This window comes from Sinocyclocheilus rhinocerous, unplaced genomic scaffold (genome assembly GCF_001515625.1).
Source record: "Sinocyclocheilus rhinocerous isolate Xijiao unplaced genomic scaffold, SAMN03320098_v1.1 scaffold2199, whole genome shotgun sequence".
Lineage (NCBI taxonomy): Eukaryota > Metazoa > Chordata > Actinopteri > Cypriniformes > Cyprinidae > Sinocyclocheilus > Sinocyclocheilus rhinocerous.
In genome coordinates this window covers 418063-440633 of record NW_015659020.1, presented here as the reverse complement: position 1 = coordinate 440633, position 22571 = coordinate 418063, and the positions used below count along the sequence as shown (strand labels likewise).

The 22571-nt window shown below is 37.1% G+C and overlaps 1 long non-coding RNA gene across 1 annotated transcript; it reads right to left on the bottom strand.

The window, feature by feature from the left end:
• Window positions 1-14425: 14425 nt before the first annotated feature.
• LOC107723236 (uncharacterized) lies at window positions 14426-19202 on the bottom strand. Its single transcript, XR_001637902.1, has 3 exons — window positions 19111-19202; window positions 16712-16842; window positions 14426-15124 (listed from the first exon to the last, which is right to left on the bottom strand). It is a non-coding gene; the product is annotated as an uncharacterized LOC107723236 (long non-coding RNA).
• Between the last annotated feature and the right edge of the window lie 3369 nt (window positions 19203-22571).

Sequence of the window (22571 nt, the reverse complement as noted above, 5' to 3'; positions counted from 1 at the left end):
TTAAAAACATCTTTACTTCAAACTTTTAAATGGTAGTGTTCACTGCATATATTTCACTTACAGTTCCCATGCATCTATGTATGTATGTATGTATGTATTAAGTTATTTATTTAGAATATATTTGAATTTGTTTTTATTTTATTACATTTATTTATTTATTGCCTAAGCTCACAAAAGCTCACAAAACTTTCTGGAACTGCCATCTACATAAAGATACATATGTGATGCTGCCTTTGAATTTAACTAAAATGAGGTATTATAGTAGCATAATTATTGACTACATTTAAAACAGCACTTACGATGCCTTAAAATGCTGCCTATGTAGGCAGCTCACTATGTACTCTTAAAAAAAAAGATATTACCGTTACACTTTATTTTAAGGTGTCCAGTGTAATTAAGCATTTAAGTACTGATTAATAATTAACTACATGTACTTACTATATGGTTAGGGTTATGATTAGGGTTTGTCTTAGCGTTACTTGCATGTAATTATGCATAATTAATTGTTAGTATAATAGTAAGTGCATGTAACAAGTGTAACAAGGACACCTTACAGTGTTATCGACGTTACATTTATTTGAGGCTTTTGGGTTGTTTAACTGATGGGATGTATAAAAATGGAAGAGTTGGGTAAAGTAGCATTCCCTCCAGCACCGTTAGCAACACGTAGCGTAAATCTCACTCGTTCAGTCAGGAGTTAAACAGTTTACTTTCTGTGAGATACACTGCATAGCCTGCATACCTTTTTTCTTGTTTCCTCACCCAGGAGTGTAAATGTCCCCATGGTCACAAAAACACAAACATTAGCATTTAACTTTTCAGTAATAGTAGTGGGTTAGCGTTAAAACTTCCTGTCAACTATGTGAGGGACATTTATTCATGGGAGTGCATGTTTAACTAGAAAAAAAAGGGGGGCATTAAATGTGTGAGCATTAACCGAAAACGCCACGGTCAAAGTGAGCGATGGCATTAGGCCGGTTTCTTGATGTTAAATAAATAAGTGCAAATCAATCGATACATAACCCCTCCAGCGATTAAATCCAAGGAATGCCTAGTAGTCGATTTTTTAGAAACCACTCTTGAGGACGCTGCCCACTAGCTTTCGGACGTTTACGTCTGCTTATAGGTTTTTTTTAGCCGCTGTTCTGTGCAGACGAAGCGAGGCTTGTCAAGGCCACGGCAGAATAACGCCAGCTTTGTTATGAATTAAATATTAGACATCTTAACACAGCAGCCAATAAGAATTATTTGCCTTGTTAAAGCAGCAGAAGACGCTGATTAAAATTTCATTGCGTTGCAGTCTTTTTCCCATTTCTGCTTTCAATATATCATTCTAACGTATGAAATGCTGAAGGAACAATGGCACAGGGACTTCATTTGAGGAATGCAAATAGCAAGAGGAAAGGATAGAGCAGTGCTGTGGGGAGAATAAGATCCTGAAATGCTGCTTTAGGCTAAAAAATAAAACACAGGCTTATACTTGAGTCTAATTTACCATTAAAGGAAACGTTTGGATTTTTGCACACACATAAGGCGAACTGGCCTGAGCTCGAAAAATGCGCTGTGCACATAATATTATGAATATTTGCCAGATATTCTGAACACATTCCACATGTAAACTACTTTTAAAATAATCCTTATAATGTCAAATTTTGCAAAGAGGCGTGAACTTAGTAAATCAGTATATCCATGCAATTATAAACAAAATGTAAACTTTCTCTTAAAAAATGTGCATGTAATAATAACTATCATCAAATTGAATTAAAATAAAATTACAAATGTAAATAAATAAATATTAACATAACTCCACTTGATTAAATTCAACCATATTATTACTACAAAAATTAAAAAAATAGATATGGCTATGCAGTAGTTCTGCCCTAGAAAAACAAGTGTGCATCGACAAACACTGCATATTACACACATGAGGACGGTACATGAGGAAGTATATGGACTTGCATCTTCTGCCTCTTGAGGAAATCTCACCACTGAAACAGAGGAGGCTAATGAAATGGAGATCTATAAATAGCGATGTCATTACAATGAGAGGACCACTCTCCTCCCCTCCCCTCCCACCTGACCCTTTTTGTGCTAATAAGCATTCTGACAGTGATGCAGGTAATGCTGGATAGCCGTGTGGAGCCGGGGTCCTGCAACCAGAGTGGTGACCCAAGAAAGCCTCGGCAAGCACTTGGACATTACCTCAGAGGGACACTATAAAGATTTTGAGACGGAATTGAGTAATGCACTCGGATTGTGTAATCACCTGCAAAATTAATAATCATGCCAGAGTACGAGGAGTAGTGGAGGAGGAATAATTGCAAGTACTGCACAAATGTAGTTTACGTTCTCCAGGTGGTTCCTGAAACCTAAAAGTGACATTCTAGGACTCCCAATAATATTTCCTCAATTTCAAGGACAGTCAGCCTTTTTTGACATGGGGACCACACAACTAGACTCTCTGCCAATCAATAAAAATGCTTGGAAAAAACTACCTTTACTTCTTTTTTTTCCATGCCCTTGATTCATTGTGCCAATGTGTTGTCCAACATAGAACATAAATGTAAATCAGATGATAAAAGAGTTTGCATATATTTTAAGAAATACAATTTGAGATATATGTAAAAATATTCTATGTAAGTCTAAGGAGGACCCCCTACAGTACCTTCATGAGCCCCCAGGGGGTTCCTGGTTGAAAGCCCTGGCTTTATTTTAGTGCCGTGTTGAACATAAATCAAAGTAACACAACACTGAGAATAATTCAAGAAAGAAAAAAGGTTTTATTTCCATTACCGGATGCAGTACCACTGCTTGCAATATTGAAAATATCTATATAAAACTGCACATAACAGCCCATGAACCTTGTGTCAATAACAAATGGGACCCGTGTTAGACAGCGCTGTATGAATTGAGTTACACAAATATCAGATCCAGAACGTTTGGCCAACGTTAGCATTGCTCATCGCATCACAGTTTGCTCCGTATGCGACACAAACACTGCTGTGGGTGGATGGGTGTTTCACAGCTTTTACGCCCCGGTGACAAAATTATTGATGACAACGCATCACAAATTGCACTTATTTCATATACAGATGACAGGGCGAGGGGGGGGATGTAAAATATTAAAACAGTAGCGCCGGGTGGGAACATTTACTTTTTTTAAATGAAAATTTAATGTTTCAATACAGAGCACAATTTAGTTAAACGGCAAAGGATAGCTGACAATTCAAAGGTGATGTGAGATTCATCAGAGGTTTGCGCCAGTCACCGCATCTGAGGAATACGTGTGTGCATGTATATAAAGAGCATGTATGTGACACTGGATAAAGTGTAGGTCAAGCATTAAGGATAAAAAAAAACACAGCATAAAGAATTAGTGTATAGTGTGTGTGTATATATATATATATATATATATATATAAACACACAAAATAAAACTGAGTAAAAGTGGTTATGGAAATCTTGCTCTGATTGGCCAGGAGTTTAAAAAGATCTTTATCAACTATTTCATGTCCACTTCCTCATAGACAGGTTACAGGGGCAATCTGTAGTCAGAGATAATTAAATGAAACATGAGCTCATCTTAGACTGAGTAGAAGGAGAAGGAGTCGGATGATGTGTGTGTGTGTGTGTGTGTGTGTTGAGGAATCAAGAGGCAATTTATGAATAAGACAAGCAAATAAAAGACAATGTCTCTAACAGCCGTATATATTCCAGGGAGGTGTATATTCTCTCTCCTAATGCACAGACCACATATAGAGAAACACTGCAGTGGCTTATTAAAGTCACACTTTCTATCAAGACACTATACCTTTTATTGAACCCAAAGGAGACTGAGATACACAATCACTGAAAAAGTCTAAATGTTAGCTGTAAATCTAGACACACTGAACCTTGGTGTTCATGTGGGAAAAACAGGTTTGAATCTGACCTGCAACATGTTCTATTTTCATTTCCTCAACTGTCTCTGTCAAAAAAACACAAGTCTGAGCCATTCCGACAGCATTTTCACCACCTCTGCCATTGCTAAATGTACAATCGAGACATGTCATAACAAACCTGCCAACATTTTACACCATAAAAGGCTTATTTGCATAGCTAATGTGGTACAGGAAGCATAAACAACAAAAAATGTACAAAAAAAATCAACTATTGATCTTTTTTTTCACAAAATCTCAGTTAAAGATTTGAAGCTATGGTGGATAAGTACAGTGAGAAATCATAAAGTGCATTTGTGCATAGGCGCGTTATTTGTGCTGCAAAGCCTTTGCCATATGCAACAAGAAGTAGATTAGCCTCATATATGTAAAAATATGTCTGACAATGCACAGAGTGGGAACATTTCCTCGAAAAAAGACAAATGCTCCAAGCACGTGAAAGCTTGCGATTACAGATTTTCTCCTCTCCTTTTTTTGCATTCTTTTTACCGCTCGGAAGCCTGACATCCATCCGTGCCCTCGCTCTTTCTTTTGTTAATTCCTTCATCTGCTCTTTCTTTTCCTTACCCACCTTCCACCAGCAGAAAGCAAAGGGTTTTACGGCACTGTAAGGAAGATAGCAGTCACTCTTCCTCGATTTCAAACACCCAGTCATGTAATGGAAAGAAGCAGAGAAAGAGAGAGAAGGACAGAGAGATAAAGAGAGAGAGAGGCCATAGCATTCACGAGTCCAGGCGCCCTGCTGAGCAGAAGCCATTCTGCCTTACACTATCTTGTCACTGCAGACGCATCGCTGGGGCAGACGGGAACAAAAAGCAGCCCAAAGTCAATTGTCTCCACTGCTGAATGGCTTTCTATTGCAGGCTGCATACATTTACTCAGGCATTTGAAAAAAAAATAAAAAATAGAAAAAAAAATTGTGCGCTATTGTAACTAAAGGCGAGAGGGGAGGGTGATGCTCACTAATATTTACTTTGGATCTTAATGACTGGGTTCGTGATGATGTCATAAAGAGACTGAGACGCACGGCTTCCCACCTACACAAATATGGATCACGAGCCGGAGTCAATTTTTCATAGTTTCATGGTTAAGTGCTCCTTTGTTATTTCGTAATTAGCAAACAATTAATGAGTATGTTCTCTCATTAATTAATAATCTGTAATTACGGAGTATTAAAATGAGCCATCACATTCATAATAATCCAATCAATTGATACTGAAAATATCACTTTCAGATTATTTTACCACCCTATTATTTAAAAATAGAAAATAAATAGCAAAAAATATATAACAATAACAATTCAAGTAATAACAACAATAACCCAGCAGATGTCAAATTAACTTCAGGGTAGATTTAGTTGGCTCATTACCGCTTTGTCGGGGCGCCTCAAAATGAATGGTCCCCGAGGGTTTAAGAAACGCTTACTCTCGAAATCCTTGCATTCCATTTTTTCAAGGTAATGCTTTTAGCCGGTCTCGCATGTGGTTAATTACGACGGTGCCTACAAATTAATTCAGCCGGTTCAGAGTGCACAAAGAAGGGTCTCACCGCGGATGCACAAATAACAACACGCAGCTGAAAAATAGCGTACTGTGTGTGTGTGTGTGTGTGCGCACATGTGTGTGTGTGTGTGTGTGAGGGGAACAGCACAGCGGGGGCCACACTGCTGGCTTCCTGCAGTCTCTCCTCCAGACCTCCCGTTTCTGAACTTGATGAGTCAAAGGTCAGAAAAACAACAAGTCAATAGGCAGGCAGCCGCCGCCGAGGCAGCAAACAAAGGAAGAGGAGAGAAACCGAGAGAGAAAGAGGAGCCTATGATTTTGGCCCTGTAATAGTTTTCTGTAATCTCTCTGTATTGATTAAACCTCACTTCAGAAAGGAGTGTTGCTTCGGAGCACACCTAACCCCCCCTCCCTTCTTTCTCTCTTTCCTGGTCAGAAATACCATATGGAGGTAATCTTTCACCTTTGTTATTCCTCGCTGCTCCCGCTGCATCTGCCACTGCTGCCGCCAGCCCTGCTCTCTACCGGCGGAGAGAAAGCAAACAGCCCTCGCACACACACACACGCGTGCGCGCGCACACGCCATCTGATTAGCACACAGTCATCCCAGCAGAGGTCTTCCTCAATTCGCCGCTGCACTTCTGTATTTCCTTTCGAAACAAACCAGACAAGTTTATTCTCCACACGTTAAGACTTCTTTCACCCTTCCTGCTGGGATTTCTCCATCGCTGTACCGTAGCCAGGATCAGACACATTATAGGCTCCACAGAAATTAAACTAAAATAATCTGATTTGTTAATTACACCACCAAATCAAATGTTTGCAGCAGAGGAAGCGAATGACATTGTATAATACATGTATTTTAAATGATTATGCAAAAATAGCCACCTCACAAAGGCCACAAACTTCCTCGGAAAAACAGATACTTGAAAAAAAAGAAAAAGAAGGAGAGAGGGAGAGACTGAGAAAGCAAAAAAAGAAGAAAGAAAACAGCATCTGCTAACAAAAAAATTATTTTCAAGCATTCTGCCACATTCCTTTCATTTGATTCATTTAAATGCAAAAGCGAGAGAAAGTCGAAGGGAAGGAAAAAAACAAACCCCTCCTGCTAAAAACACTCAATTTACTGACAGGCAAATGACTTCACGCTGCCACTTAATCTCATTTCTTGCATAATGCCCTCTAATTAGCATATCAAAGTGAATTAATACTTCTAGGGCATTAGCAATGGGGAAATCTACTCAGGGCCTCCAGTAGCAGTTAGTGGAGTGCCAAGAAAGCTCCCCAACACTACAGACAGCTTTGCATTGCAAAACGCTTCTATCCATTTATCCGCCATGTATGTATCTCTCTCCTCTCCTCCTCCACCCACCCTCTCTCCCTCACATCATCTAGCCTAGCCACTCTTTGAAAAAGAGAAAGAAATAATTTTTTTTCATGCCGATTCTCCGCAGTGCCCCGGGGATCCCAAAAACAACTCAAACCTATCAGCCCGACAAGACTTTGAATTTGCGGTAATCTGCGGTTAATCTGACAATTAACTTGCCACGTTTTTGTACTCGTAAACACGACGGTTGTCATTCACAACCTTCGCAATGAGCGATAAGAAGTTAAGATCAGGCAGTTTTGGGGTGTAAATGCGCACATCCTTGACATTCTCATAGTCGAGGCAAAGGTACACACTCAGGCATCCTGAACAGTCACACACATCATCTCTGTTCGCTCGCTCTACAAACAGATGTACATACACAGCTTTTCCTTCTCACTGTTTACATAGTTACAGTACAAACACTTCAGGTTTGATTTACCCTTTTTCGCCTTTAAGCCCCCTTTGCATCAGATCCAAAAGCAACAATAAATGTTTCATCTTTTCAAAGCTTGTTCTCTGCTGCGATTCGCAAATACTAGGCCAAGAAATCTCTCCGATTGGAACTTATTCATACATCAGCACTGGCAGTTGTTAGCATTTTCTCTTATTGTATAAAGAGAGATACATTTAGCAGTGACTGCATGGCACAAACTGTACAATATCAATATCACACACACACTAAGCTAAACGATGAAGACTACTAATTGCAAAAAATAATAACTACTAAATCTGAGTTGTGATGCAACTTTGAAGTTTTGTTATTTTCTTTAATCTGTAATAGAAAATTATCGGGTTAAAGACAAGCATAAGAAATCTCCACAGCAGTTGTAAATTGTCAGAATGTGTACAACAAGTTGCAGAGACTGTGCTAAATGTGCACGCATTGTCCGATAACTTTCAGGAACTTGATCACATTGTAGTTTTTCATTTTCGCATTTGTTCTTTCACTGCAACTGCACCAAACCCTGACAACAACCCCTCAACTCCTCATTTCTTCTACACATCTGCTGAGTACGATAAGCAAAATGTACATACTGCTCTGACACTAGGTGTTCACTAGGTATGTGTGTGGTGCGTTAAAGGAGAAAAAAGCCTCCAGAAGATGTGTTTGGCTGAAAAAAAACAACAACAGGGAGTAGCAGTAGTAGCATGCTTATCAGTGGAAGTCTCTCTTATTACTCTGATGAGACAATGTCCTTCAACGGGCCTGTGCAGGAAAAAAAAGAAGAAGAAAGCGACAGCTTCCCTCATCACTCAAAATCTGCACACTATAGCAGGTACATTTAAGCACCAGTACCGCTGCACTAGTCTTTTTTCAAAATCATTAAACAATTTTAAAAATATCTGATTTTGTGATATTATTTCACATAGCAGGAAACAATAAAAAGCTAACATACATGTATGTTAATATGTATGTATGAAAATATCATGCTTGTGTTCACTTGTGAGTTAATAAACAAATTGGCAGAATGAAGCTTATTAGGAAATTAGTCCGGATGCGTTAAGACGGGGGGGGGGAAAAAGAAACCATTCAAACAGGCAGCGTCAAAGGGATTAACCGAGATTACAGCAACTGAGCTAGTAAACAAGCTCATTTAAATAATTAGCATACTTAGGGACTCTACTCTTTATGCATATTTAATTAGAGCTATAATGTAATAAGGGACATAGCTGTATTAAACGTAACATGATAGGTGCACATGGAAGCACAGTCAACAGCTGGAGGTAGGTTTAAAATAATCAAAATACTTGTACAATGTAACATTAAATTGAAAAATGTTATATTATATTAAATAATGCTATAAATGTGCTTACATTTAACTGTATTTGTAAGCAAATAATGGATAATTGTTAAAACACAAGAATAGACTTTGGAAAGAGAAGTATTGCATGAGTACACCTATACATACACTAACACACAATTCACTCATAAGCAGACAAGTTAATGTGATTTAAGTAAATATTAAATGTAATATATTTAAGTATTTAAAAAACACCTCACACCAGATCACAAAATGTAAAAGTAAAAAAAAAAAATTGTCTTGCAACTATTCATCTTTTCTTGAGACACAACAGTAGCCACTTTAAGCTGTCACGATACAGCTATAACATTTAGTAATTCATTTCTTTATCTTTTTTTCTCATTCTCTCCATTACTGAACAGGCATAAAGAACAACTCAAGCAGACCGGGTGGTGGATCAGGGCCTTGCCTTGCCCTCCCGCAGTTGAGACCTCCAACGGCCGAGAAGTTCATTAAGTTTTATGATCTTCCTCCAGTCACTTCTGCTTATAAGCCACACAAAGGCCACAAATCTGGCAAAGCATTATTCTGCCTATACAACCCCACAGAGATATGATAAACACATGAACTGATATCCGAATGCCATTACATTACTGTATTCATCTTTGTTCAAAAACTAGGTTTAAGCTCGAGTATGTGAATTGACCATCTCTTTCCTTTTCAAATATTAAATGTGTCATTTGTGAACCTATTAATAAAGTAATACATATACATATGATAAAGTTTATTTTTAAAAAATAGCACTCAAAAACATGCTTATTTCAACATGCTATAAAATAAGATTTTATTTTCTTATGCTAAAAATTAAAAAGTAAGGACAAAAGCGCAGTTATTAGTCTAATTCAGTGCGTTTGCCATTGTATTTTGGGCTCACCTTACAGGTTTCGCTCTGCTATTCTCCTTCCGCATTATCCAGAAATACATAATGCACATTCCTGGTAAATGCCCCTTATCTTAGGGTCTCTCTGGATTCTGCATATCTGGTTATGTGGTCATTCTCTCTTTATACCTGCGCCCTGCATGATTGCAGAACGCGCGCGCCTTTGCGCACATCACGCGCGTTTGTTAACCGTCGCAGCATAAAGGAAAAACTGCACATTAAATTACATCCACTAAGCTACTGGACGTACTGAACTAATTCTCTTTCAACGGGTGCTGATTTCTCCCTCAAAGAAAAAAAAACTGTCTTTTGTGAGACAGTAACATATGCTAATGTTCCGTGTCATTGGGGCAGGCGGTATAGCCTTGGTAACGCACGTGCTGAATTGATGTTGTATCGGTCATTGGACATCAATTACAGTGCGCGCGCGACAGACTATTTCAGAGGTGCTTGAGTGTCAGAATATTTCTGTCTGTTATAGACTTTAATATGCACTCAAAAATATGTTTCTCCATTTCTATAACACACTTCTAATTACAATAAAGTGATGTCACACACGAGCCACAGGAAAGTAAACATTTTGCACAATAACGTGCGTTTGTGCTTCTGCCACAAAACATAATTTATAAAAGGTCCCTAAATGGTGTTAGTGATAAAGTAAGCTTGCCATTCAGGATCAATGTTTTGCATTAGTTAAATATTGAAATTTACAAACATATATTAACACTTGGGTCTCCGTCAGTGGTCAGTTAAGTCATACACTGTAAATTAAAATAATAATAACTAACCATTAAATCAAGTTTAATTACAGCTTTAATTTTTAAGTGGTGCAACTTAAGTGACAACTTACAGTTCATTACACTTTTTAACCACTTTGCATTTAATTACTGATAAAGAAATCCAGATTAAGCTTAAAACACACATAGTATTGAGTATAAATTGCATAATTTATTATAAGATTATTAGGATTTAAATATTTGCCCATGTGTAGCCTACTATATGATGTATTTATTTTTTTTATTTTTTTTTACAAGTTAGGCTCGCATCAAAGTAATAATAAATGTCATATCGATCATTCCTGATCATAACACGTTCGTTTTTTCACAACAACAAAAAAACAACAACGACACTATAACGCCAAGCGTCTTTGCACGTGTCGGACAGAGCCATGCCTCCCTGTACCGAGTGACCGGCCAGGCTGACACCGCCGAGAGCCTGCATGATCCGGGCTTGCTCGTCCATAGTCCGCCGCAACACAATCAATGCGCTCGTGCTCAGTCACTGAGATGGGTGAAATAACGTTGGATAATGCACATGCAAAAACAACTTGTTTATTTCATGTGCGGTGGTTAACGGGTCGCTATCGTGCACAAAATATTGACCGTGAAGCAACGCAGCAAATACGATAAATCGCTGGATGAAATATAGTGGAATTGATGTCCCAGGAATCACTTTATGGAAAAGATTTAAATCGTCTTTGATCCTCCTGTACGAATGTCCATCGGAGAAAAATTAGCGATGCTATTTCATGCCTATTATTTAAGTAAACTTCAGCGTTCAGGTGACAGTGGTTGCCCGTTCAATCCTGTCTGAATCTTCATGCCAATTTGTCTTTTTCTTTGAAGAGCTGGGGTCCTTTGCAGATGTCTGGAATTCTTATTTGCGGTCTTCTTAGGATAATTTCGCCTTGTGCACTTCTGGAAAACTTGGACAAATCCGTAGTATTACAAAGAGTTGCAAGCAAAACATCCCATGCCTCTGATGGAAAGTAACAATTAATCAAAATTAATGATTATGTAATTAAAAATAAGCACACTGAATCTGAACAACAGGCAAAAATATTGCCTTTGAAAAGATTTTCCAAAAATAAAATATAAGAAAATAAAAGAAGCCGAGTGAAATAAATTAAACCATCAGCACAGGCGACCAGAGCTATAAAGATTGTAGGAAAAAATATATAAAAACGTATAAAAAAGTTCTCACTTTCAGTAGGGAAAATAGAAAAACTGGCGAAAAAATTAATCACGCGCCATAAAGCGAAGCGCAAAAATATCTGCTGGCGGAAATTTATGAGTCGAGCGCGCGGGCTGTGTGTGCTTTATGTTGTTTGATGGCAGCAGTAGTGAGCGATTGACAATGTGCCAATGCCATTCACTCAGTGCGGACGTGTCAGAGAAGAAAAAAAGATACAAAATCGACATCAAAATGCACGCTCCGCCCTGCAGAGGAGGGGTCTTAGATTCTTGTCACTTCTCGCCGAAGCCCCCGAAAACAAAATGCCAGTTAGCTACTAATGATACTGCTGGTGATGATAATGATGAGACCAGAACATCAAATCAACAGCGTTTGAGTCTCCACTTTACGCTTGCCTCATTTAAAAGCGCGCCCGTGTATTGAGATGCCGTTACATTATAACCATTTCCAATAAAACAAACAAAAGGTCGGAGTTTTATATTGTCTGATTCAAACTAATAATGAATTGCACGGGCCCCCTCGCTTCCTTACACCATAGTATGGTCGCCTCCAACAAGCCGTGCTCGCAGGGGCAGGAAAGCAGAGGACATGTTTATAATATTGGAAATAGACGCCGCGAACCAATCAGCGAAGGGTCCGCGGTTGAGCGACGGCCCCAAGGACCAACGGCTGGCTCCCGCTGAGCAAGAACGCCCGCCTTCAGAGCTCAATACCTTTGCTACGGTTGTACAGAGAGATATCAACTTCTGATTGGCCGTTGCCAAGGGTGACATCTACTGCAAAAGCAGGCGGCGCTGCGCAGCGCTCCTCGGCAGTTGCTATGGTAGCAGACTGCTCGGTGGGCTTGAAGCAAAGAGACACACTGAAACATATCTGCGCCTTCCTCCGATTGCCTCGCTTCTTACATACGCTTTACTAAACCCACTGTGGTTTTCCCGCCAAACCACTGTATTTTCGATTCCAAATCACTACATTTCACGTAGGCTGGCGTTGTTACGATTGAAAATACGCGTCTTTTGTTCAAAGTCATAAACCTACACCGTTTTGTTGGATTTTTGTTCTTGTGCTGAGGTAAATAAGAGCTCATCACAGACCAAAAACTATTACAAAGGAAATATATATATATATATGTGCTAACTCCACTATACAGATTTGTATTATTTGATTATGTGTAGGCTATATTTAAAATAATAAATAAAATATTTTACTAAAAGCACTATTGTTTCATTGCCTAGTTCATTCTATTAAAGTTTACAGTTCACATCTTTAGGCTATGAGAAACTTAAACTTTTTAATTGTCTACTGCTTATTGCATTGATGCGTTAAATTATTTTATTTTTAATTTCATCTATTTAAATAATGTAATAATCTATATTTAGTGGTCGAAAGCATTGGGCAATATTTATTGCGCTAATTTAATCAGTTGTTACAAATGAGCCAATTTCATTTTATTTGTGAGTGAAAAAAGTTGCACTTTGCCACGAGACACTATGTACCTACAGGTTAATATTCATTGTGAAATCCTCTGGTGCCATAGCTAAGGTAATGCATTTCGGCAGGGTGGCACTTGTGACATGACAGCCACTGATGTGATGGGACTAATTACCAAGAATCAGAGACACATACCGAGGAAACAGAGCTGTTAATTTTTGCACAGTAAGAAAGTCAATCAGACACCCTTCCAAAGGCACCAACATGTGATGCTATGCTGAGAATTTGTGAAAGCTGGCATCAGAAAGTCCCGTTCCATAGTGCATGATCTGACTGAAGGCCCAGTGGACTGCCTCCATCACTGACACACTCAACACGGGAAATTAACACAGGCTAATTAAAGAGTGAATAATCAGATATGCAGAAAATCAAAACTTCGTCTGGGATGAGCCAGTTCAGGATAAACAATGCAAAAAGCACAGAAGGATCTGTCAGCATGCCTGGAGCTTCAAGAGCTTCATGATATTCAATTTATAGCATTTATTTTGATGCCAGAGAGTATGTTTTTAAAAAAAATGTAAGTACATATATGTAGACATGGTTTTGATTATAGAATAATGAGATCACAAAGTGCTGTAATGGATTGAGATCATTTTCACTTATTAAATATGAACAAATTTTTACTACATTTTTAAGAAGTTAAAACTAAAAATTATTTCATGTCTGGTCTATAATTTGTTTTGTGATTATGTTAATAAATGTTAACCTGGTCTGAATCAGCAGTTTCTATTGTTCAGTTTAATATATAACTTCCACACAAGTCTTTCATCTATATGTTAAAAATCAGTTCCAACTGGCAAGTGTTTTTAACCTCGTTTCCAAAGTACCTGTGGACTTTGCAAAAAAGAAAAAAGAAAAAAAAGACAGTGTATATTGTATATTTGCTGCATAAACGGCATAATTTAATAACTAAAGTGAATTTGCTGTATATTTGCTGCATAAACTTGAGTGAATGTTACACAGACATTTCATTAAGATAATCTTAATGGGGACATTCCATAGACCTGTATATATATATATATATATATATATATTGGTCCAAAAATATAGTTATGTACGCACACACACACACACTGGTTTTAACTTGTTTAATATATTTGTTCTGAATTTGTTTAGAATTTCATTGGATTTTGAATTACTTTTTTAACAGATAAATACATAAATATTATATAAATGTTTGAGTTACATCTTCCATTATGTAGAGTAATTTAATGTGACATTTAGGCTATATCAGACTGACAATATCGGCTATATGGTCCTAAATACACTACAACATGATGTTGTTCTGTAATAGTTTGATATAAGCACCATATTTAATACACAACCATTGGCTTTTGATTTACACATCAATCCTCCTGAACAATACAGATCAAACAGTAATTTATAGTGGCATATTTACTTCAACTCTTGTGTATGAATTGGTGTTCAGAGCAATTGATTAAATTCTTCGGGTGCAATAAGTGGGTGATATATTAGTCATGGATCATGTTAACACAGTTACTGGATCCTGAGCAAGAATAATGAGCTCACCTTTAATTAACCATTTCACACATATCACAGAGTAAGACAACATGCCACAAGCACTGTAATTCAATTGTTTTGGCTGCGACTGAGTGCATGTGTGTGTGTGTGTGTGTGTGTGTTTCACCTTCATTTATATAGTCGTTGTCATTTTTATTATCAGTGTGTAAATGAACTAGATTGAATATAGCATGTGTGGCTGACAGATTATGAATTTTTTAAATCACAAACATCCAAAAATCACAAAACGACACTGTAACACAACATCTGTGTTTATAAGCACATCACATGAATTTAAGCAACATAACATTTATCGAAGTTAGGAAGCAGACAAGAGGCGCTCGTTCCCTCGTTCTTTTTAGCAAGCTGTGTGGTTCAGCTCTTTCATATTCACTTGACCTTGAAGTATCAGCCCAGCACACTCCTGAGTTTAGTGAATGGAAGTCCCAGACCCACTGCATTTATCACTGAAATACTGTGCTGTCAGGTGGCTCTGTATACCTGTCATAGAGGGCTCAAAGGAACAGCTCCAGATCCTCTCCTCCACAACACCGCATGATTCTTCATTGCCTTACGTTGCATGCCTTTCCACCATTGTTTTCAGCCATATGTCAACATAATTCATTTTCCCCAAGTATGACAGCAAATCTTTTGGTGGGAGGGGGAAAAAAGACACTTCAGCTTATTGTGGTCATGATGCCATGCTTACATAATGACATAAACACAATTTCTATTTTTGGATGTTTACTGCCCACTTGCTTCAGCCAACTTAAAGCGCAGTACGCCTATATACTAAGATTCTTGAAAATATCAGCCGAAGTTTCTCCCAAATACGGCCATTGTAACATCACTGTCGTCAGTAGTAACTGTTAATATTATTGCTCTTGGACAGAAGCCCACCATTCAGGATTATTTTTTACTAATGAGCACACAAGGCTTCCCCCCCAAGTGGTTACTCTTACTTTTGGAGAGAAAAACATTATCAAGATTGTGATGCAGAATCTGGTATGCATTAATTTATGCAATATATTGCATAAATTAATGCATACCAGATTCTGCATCACAATCTTATCAGACATCATATAATAAAACATTAAAAGCATAACAGACCCTTTTCACATTTGCAGGGTTCTCAGAAGAGGAAGTCATCATAGTTGGGTAAACTTTTATAGTGATGAACGAAAACTATAACAAATATAATTTTTGTGTTCCTATTTGCTCCAAAAGCAAAAGAAAAAATCCATGATAGCATTTCTAAAAAAATTATTTAAAAAAAATAGAGTGAAAGATGTCAAATTCCTGACATTCCCTCAGTCATTGTATTAGAAACACTTATGCAGCAGCATTAACTAGGCCTAGTTTTCTGAAATTTAAAATATAACACTAGGTATAGTTTTATAAATGTACAGTACATATTTAAAAAAAAAGAAAATATAAAAAGTGTTGCAAGGATTAATAACTATAAAATGTGTCATCAAATTTTGTGAAAAGGGTCCATAAAAATGAGTTACATAAGTATGTTAAATAATGATGTAGATATTATTGATGTAAATAATGATGTAGATATTATTTATTGTTTATTTAAAAATGAATAAAAATCTAGCACAATACTACTGTTCATAGCTCCTTTTTATGTCTTCAGTATTTAATAACATTTAATTATTTATCGCTTATTTATGCATATAGGGGTGCTAATTAGTCAAAAAATCGTTCTTATCTGACAGGTTTAATTGACAGTCTCAAAACAAATAGCCCCTGTCTCCTAACATACACATCTTTTTTTCAGGAGAATTAAGTTTTTGAAAACTGAACAGGCTGTCACCTTACTTTTTTTTTTTTTTTGTAGTGACAGCCAAAAAAAGGGGCCCACAGGTGTCTCAGAAAGCAGTGACTGTGTTGTCATAATTCATTTAGGCATCCTTCTGCAAAGCCATAATTACCTAATTAGCTTGTTAATTAGGAGATTAGCATTTACTGATAGAGTGGCTTGTTTAGTGAGGGGTGGAGTGGAGTTCCAGTGGAGTAAGTTACGAGTGTGTTGCTTTAAAGTGCCTCCCAAGTCATTTCGCTCTCTATTCAGGTCAGATCTCAGTCTTGATGAAAAGATGTTAATAGTATTGAAAAGTTATGCAAATTGAAGGTTTGAGCATCAACCTTATTGATACATTTTGAAGTTTAAATGGGACTTATTTTCTTTAATTTTATCATCAAATAGCCTAAGAAACACAAACATACCTTTGCAATGTGTTTAGGATTCCAGCTGAACTGCTGAGCATTGCTCTCTGTCTCATTGCCCGGGTTACAGCACAAGTAGTCTAGCAACTCAATAGCCTCTCGTCTATATGTCGCCAAGGCATGTCCTGTTGCTGAGGAAGATTGGAGGAAATGACTTGAATGGACAGTGCCAGAGACGTTACTAACCATATTAGCACCAGTCTCTTATCTAGTTTATGTGTTTGTTTATTCATTTCCCGATATTCACTGCATGCAGGTCATACGTCAATGTTACCGTCAGACATGCTTTATGTTTAAGAAAGCCAGTCTTGGGCAGTAAATAACTAGAAGTAGTGAAAGTAGTCATTTCAGTAAGGTTACTATTTTAGGTCATTTTTATTCAACACACAGCTTTACTGTGTAGCGAATAATAAAATGCACTCTCCTACACTGTACTTTCTTTCATATGTAGAATTGGGAAATCTGGTTCATTTTAATAAACCAGGCTCATGAAAATCAAGAAGTTCAAATAAACAATTCACTCTCTGTGGAATACTTCATCTTCATTTTTTTATATCAAAATACTAAGTTAAACATTCACTAAAATTACTATGCTTCTGACTTTGTTGTAGAACTTGAAGCATGTCTAGTTTTATTTATTGTGTTTAAGTGTAATAATCACACGCATATACATGTATACATACATATATACAGTATATATATATATATATATATATATACAGTAGTAGCCTATTTATTAAAAATATAAAATTAGCATTTAGTTGCTGTTAGTACCTAGTAATGTAGCTCAAATTTAAAACTTGTGATTGTAGTTTAACCCTTAAATGTGTTGAAAATAAAATCAATATTTTGAACAAAAAAACAATGGTTTAAATTCTAATGTTTGAAAATCTGATCCTTTAATAATATGAAATTGTTTTCCTTATAACTATTATTAGCTTGTAATTTGCACTATACAGTTTCAAAGTAGTTTCTCTAATGCTGATTAGTGAGTCTGTTTTGAATTATAGCTAATATTAGGATTTAGAAAAACAGATTGTTTTACTAGTGTTTCACACTGTGGTGTGTTGTTAAGTTAGTTAAGTTAGTGGTGTGTTGTTAGTTTAGATAGCGTGACTGCTTTGTTTTTCCAATTTCTTTTTATGTTTAAAAAGGCAAAATTGTTATCCAACTGAATGCAGTTTTCATAATTATGTCTTATTATATTTTTTTTAGGGGTAAAGGAAAATTAAAACATGAATTCTATTTTTACAGTTCTGGTCTATATATGTCCCTATAGCTTAACTTCTTCACCCGGCATGCATCCTCTTCATTCAATCAAAGCTGCTCAGGCTCTCTCCCAGGCCAGGTTGATAAATAAGAGGGAAATATTGTGTCTGCCAGGGCATGTTGTTAACTCTCCCTCCACAGTCATTAACTCATTTCAAGTGCAATCATAGAGTGGGAGGTAAATTAACAAACCATTACATTTTTTTATAAATGCACAATTAGCATGCCAACATTTACAGGGCACATTCATGGAGCTGCAATAATTTTTGATTGGGCGGTTCTATTTCGTCCCTCCTCTCTCCCTATTTGTCGGTCTGCCTGTGTGCTGTCTCTCTCTCTGACCATCAGTCTCTACAGACATTTTGGTCTGGTGCCTGTTTGGCGAAGAAATTGAGGGAATGAAGCCTGATTTAATAGGTCATTGGTGGTGGACACTCACCTCTTACATCATAGAGCTGAAGAAAGAGACGGACAATGAGAGGAAAAGAAAAAATATGGGAGACATGGAAGGCTTTTCCCCTTCCATCTTCTCTTTTTCATTTGCTACATTATTAGTTGTGTTAGTTGGATGAATTACGTGCCGGTTTGTAATAGTAAGGCTGATGATACAGCAGAGGGCAGCCTGCATGAGGCACTGCAAAACCTGGAGAATCTCTTTCTCAGCTTCCTGGGTCGATTGTAATAGGGTCATTAGCTAGTCTGGATCATATTTGAACATTTAGCCCCAGGTTATTGCATGTAACTTGCTTGATGGTCTCTGATATGAGATTACTGCTAAATCGATGAGCTAATGAAACCGTAATGGTGTATTTCAATCAAATATCAAATGAATGTTTTTTTTTTAATAAAGTATAGCTTCGTTTTGACAGGTTAGTAACAATGTCCTGTTAAAAAGAAGTAGGCCCCTCAGGTTGTAAAAAAGATCTTTACAATTTCTTAAATCATTGAAGAGAGCCTGATAAAAATGTTAGCGTGCTTTTTTTCCATTGAGTGGAGAGCGGTTTAGCCTTTAATATATTGGTTTATCGTTTGACAGCAGATTAAAATTCATTTAAAATATAATTAGGCGATTATGGTATTGCTTTTAGACCACCGTGCAATAAACAAGAAGTCAACTTTGAGTAACTTACATTTCAGACAAGATATTGCCAGTTACTTTTCCAGTTTCGACCCACCGTGGAATACAGTTTCAAACGAAGCCAAAACAGAATCAAATGCTGCATCACCGATCAACAACCGTGAATCCTTGTTTTGAAAACGAATCGTTTGAGGGAATGATTCTATGACTCGCACACAAACACACTGGCTTGTATCGTTCCTGAATGGATTAGTATTAAAGTCCTTGTTAGTATTTTAAACGAATCTGTAAAGTAAATGATTCAATGTCTCACGGCAGTTTCGATTCTGAATAAATCAGTGATTTTGAACAAATTGTTACAATGGATATTTCAATGACTCTTGTTTCGTTCTTGAATTAGTGATTCTGAGCGAATCGTTTAAGTGAATGATTCATTGATTCACACAAAAAGACAATCAATTGTCACCACCTAATGGCGTAATAATGCAACATGCCGAGAGAGTCAGAAAAAAGTATCGGTGTGTCATTTTTTATCAGACTAATATTTAGTATTTTAGACTATAATAATTTTTTATTTTTTTAAGCAGCTATACTGGTTTTAGTAGTGGTAAATAGTAATAAGTAAATATCACCAATTCAAAATTTGTATGCATACATTTTTATGCACACATTTTGCGTGAGAAATAAAGTAAGAGGCAGAAAAGGTTTCATTCATTTAATTTACTGTGAACTTTCCAAAATCAGCTAACTACAACAATGAAGAAGTGTGTCTTTCACAATGTTTCAGGTCTCCCATCACACATTTTCCTCAAATAACTGGAAAAAAAACCCGGAGCCATAAGCAACATTTCCTTCACACGTATAATAAAAAGCAATGGCATCCCAGTTTAAGGTTTGGCCCGTGTTTCAGAGTCTCTCCTATTCCAGAGTACAGGGACATGTGAGTAGATCCAGCCGGGCCTCCTCCTCCAGCTCTGCTAAGGGCAGGCAGATGTAAGGGATCAGGGGCAGACGTGGAGCCTCGCAGGGGGAAGGTGAGAGGTACACAGCCTCTCCGCTCCCAGTGATCAATCATTCTCCACTTGTCCTCCTCCCTGGCCCGCAGCTGTTCCTCCAACATCTCCTGTGGAAACACACTCTTCACTTTGCTTAAAATTATTACACAGACCATAAACCCAGAGAGGGAAAGCTCTGTTAACACTAGTGCACAGGGTAGTCACTGTAACCTTTAAGATGAGCCAGTGGTGCTTTGGACGAGAGCCATATATACCAGCCGGCGCTGGCTCGCCTCTTTCTTTTCATACCTGTGGAACTGATGTTTTTGCTGTGGAATTTATTTGCCACTCGCAGCCCAATCTCAGGAGCAGCATTGATCCCCTTGATGACAGCTTGGACCACAGCCTTCATTCCAAGGGCACGCTATCCGGAAAGCTTGTCAAATTACGAAGGTGTGCAGGCCTGTTTTGACAACATCATAAAACAAGCAGCCAGAAATTGTTGACCATCACGATGATGACTAGAATGATTATGTGAAGAGGTGGGATTTCAGATTGCTTTTCTTTCCTTTCGCACTGTGAAGTGAAAAACTGTTTCGATACAATAAATAAGGTACTGAACTGTTTTTATTTTTATTTATTTTTTTCGTTTTAGTTCCTAGTACTGTCCTTGATTTGAAAATGTTAGTACAGACAGCCTGAATATCTCCTATTACTACTTGCTATTGATTTTTGGTACAATATGCCAAGTCTTATCATATGAGGACCATTCATTTGACCTAGAAAAAGTCAAGTCATCACCACCATTTATGTGCACAAATTTATCAAGTATAGTGGTGTTTCGGAAAGAAAATATTCCGGGTTCAGTACAAGTTCAGCTCAACAGACAACATTTGTAAAAATGCACAAAATCAAGGTTACAATGAGGTACTTAAACGTTAAAATTCTCACTGTTTCAATGGTATAACCACAATTCATTAACAGTACACATGTTAAAATGAATTTAGTTGGGAACAAAATCCTTTTCTGTGTTATATTCAATTTTATACTTTTACTTCTTTGCCATGACAAAACATTAAAAACCTTAAAATGACAATAAAAATGATTATTTAACAGCTTTTTTACAGCTCAAATAAAACAGTAAAAATGTAAAATTCAATTAAAGTAGCCCCATTCACAATAATCACGATTTTTGCTTTTTAAAGAATGAAGCATCCTCTTACTTTCAGCACAACAGCGCATTCACAGATATTAACTCTATACCAGGACCAGGTATGTGACTGGCATACCAACCTGGCCACTCCTACCCATTTCTGCTTTAACACAGATCTAGGAACAGTAATCCATCTATTTCTGCTCATCTGCTATGAATTAAACATAGACGCAGGTCAGCACACAGTGTGTCTAAATCACTGCAGCCCGGCTGCCCTTAGCTCAACTTCTCTATTGACATAATGTCAGATATGACACTATTACTCAGCGAGTGGCGATGGTCATTTGATAAATAGTACCATAAATTGTTGACAAAACAATTTGTGATGTATTATGTTCGTGATGGGGTGCACTGCTTATCAAATCAAGTAATCTGGTGGCGGACGCCATTAATCAGCCTAATGTGCATAATCCTGCTGCTGATGGGAGACGACTTGCAGATTGTGGATGGTTTTGCACACAATTCTCTGTTTTAGATTTAACCAACACGCTTAGAAAATAAAGGTTCTCTGTTGGAGTGTATGGTTCTATGAAGAACATCCATGGCAAGAAGTTTATGCAGATGAACACTTTTAATTTCAAAAAGGGGATTTTCACAGCAAAGCCATAGAAGAACTGTTTTTGGTTTCCCAAAGAACTTTTCAGTGAACAGCTCTTTTTTTTCTTTGTGTGAACAATATTTTAATAATATAAAGAATCTTTTTCCTCTACACCCCTTTTGGTACATACATTTTAAGAGTGTACTCTCCTAAAACTAAAGATTTCAAAAGGGTGTTTTCACAGCAATGTCATGAAGAAAAAATAAATAAATTTGGGTTCTCCAAAAAAACCTCTCAGTGAACAGTTCTTAAAATAATAATTTTGTGATGAACATTTTAATTATCTAAAGAACCTTCTTCCACTACACAGAACCTTCTCTCCAGTGGAAAGGTTCAAGGTTCTTCATGGAGCCATAAATAAGAGTGAAGAATGAAATGGTTGTTTTTTTTGAACATTTCACTGGCAGGTTCGTTGAGGAACCAAAACTTGTTCTTCTGTGTCATTACTATGAAAACTTCTTTTCGATTGTTCAGCATCTATATTGAGTGTATGTTGATGCTCACATTTTCTTTTGTTTTAGTTTATGCTGAACTAGATTGTGCTATATCGTAGTCTCATATTCTTACATTTATTTATTTTTTAAGTATCTCTTTATTGCCTTTATTGTAGCATTTTTAAAGCATATATTTGCATAGAACACATATTTATGTCTCTTAAATGCCCATTTGATTTCAGAAGTGAAGTGCTAAGATAATTGTAACAGTCG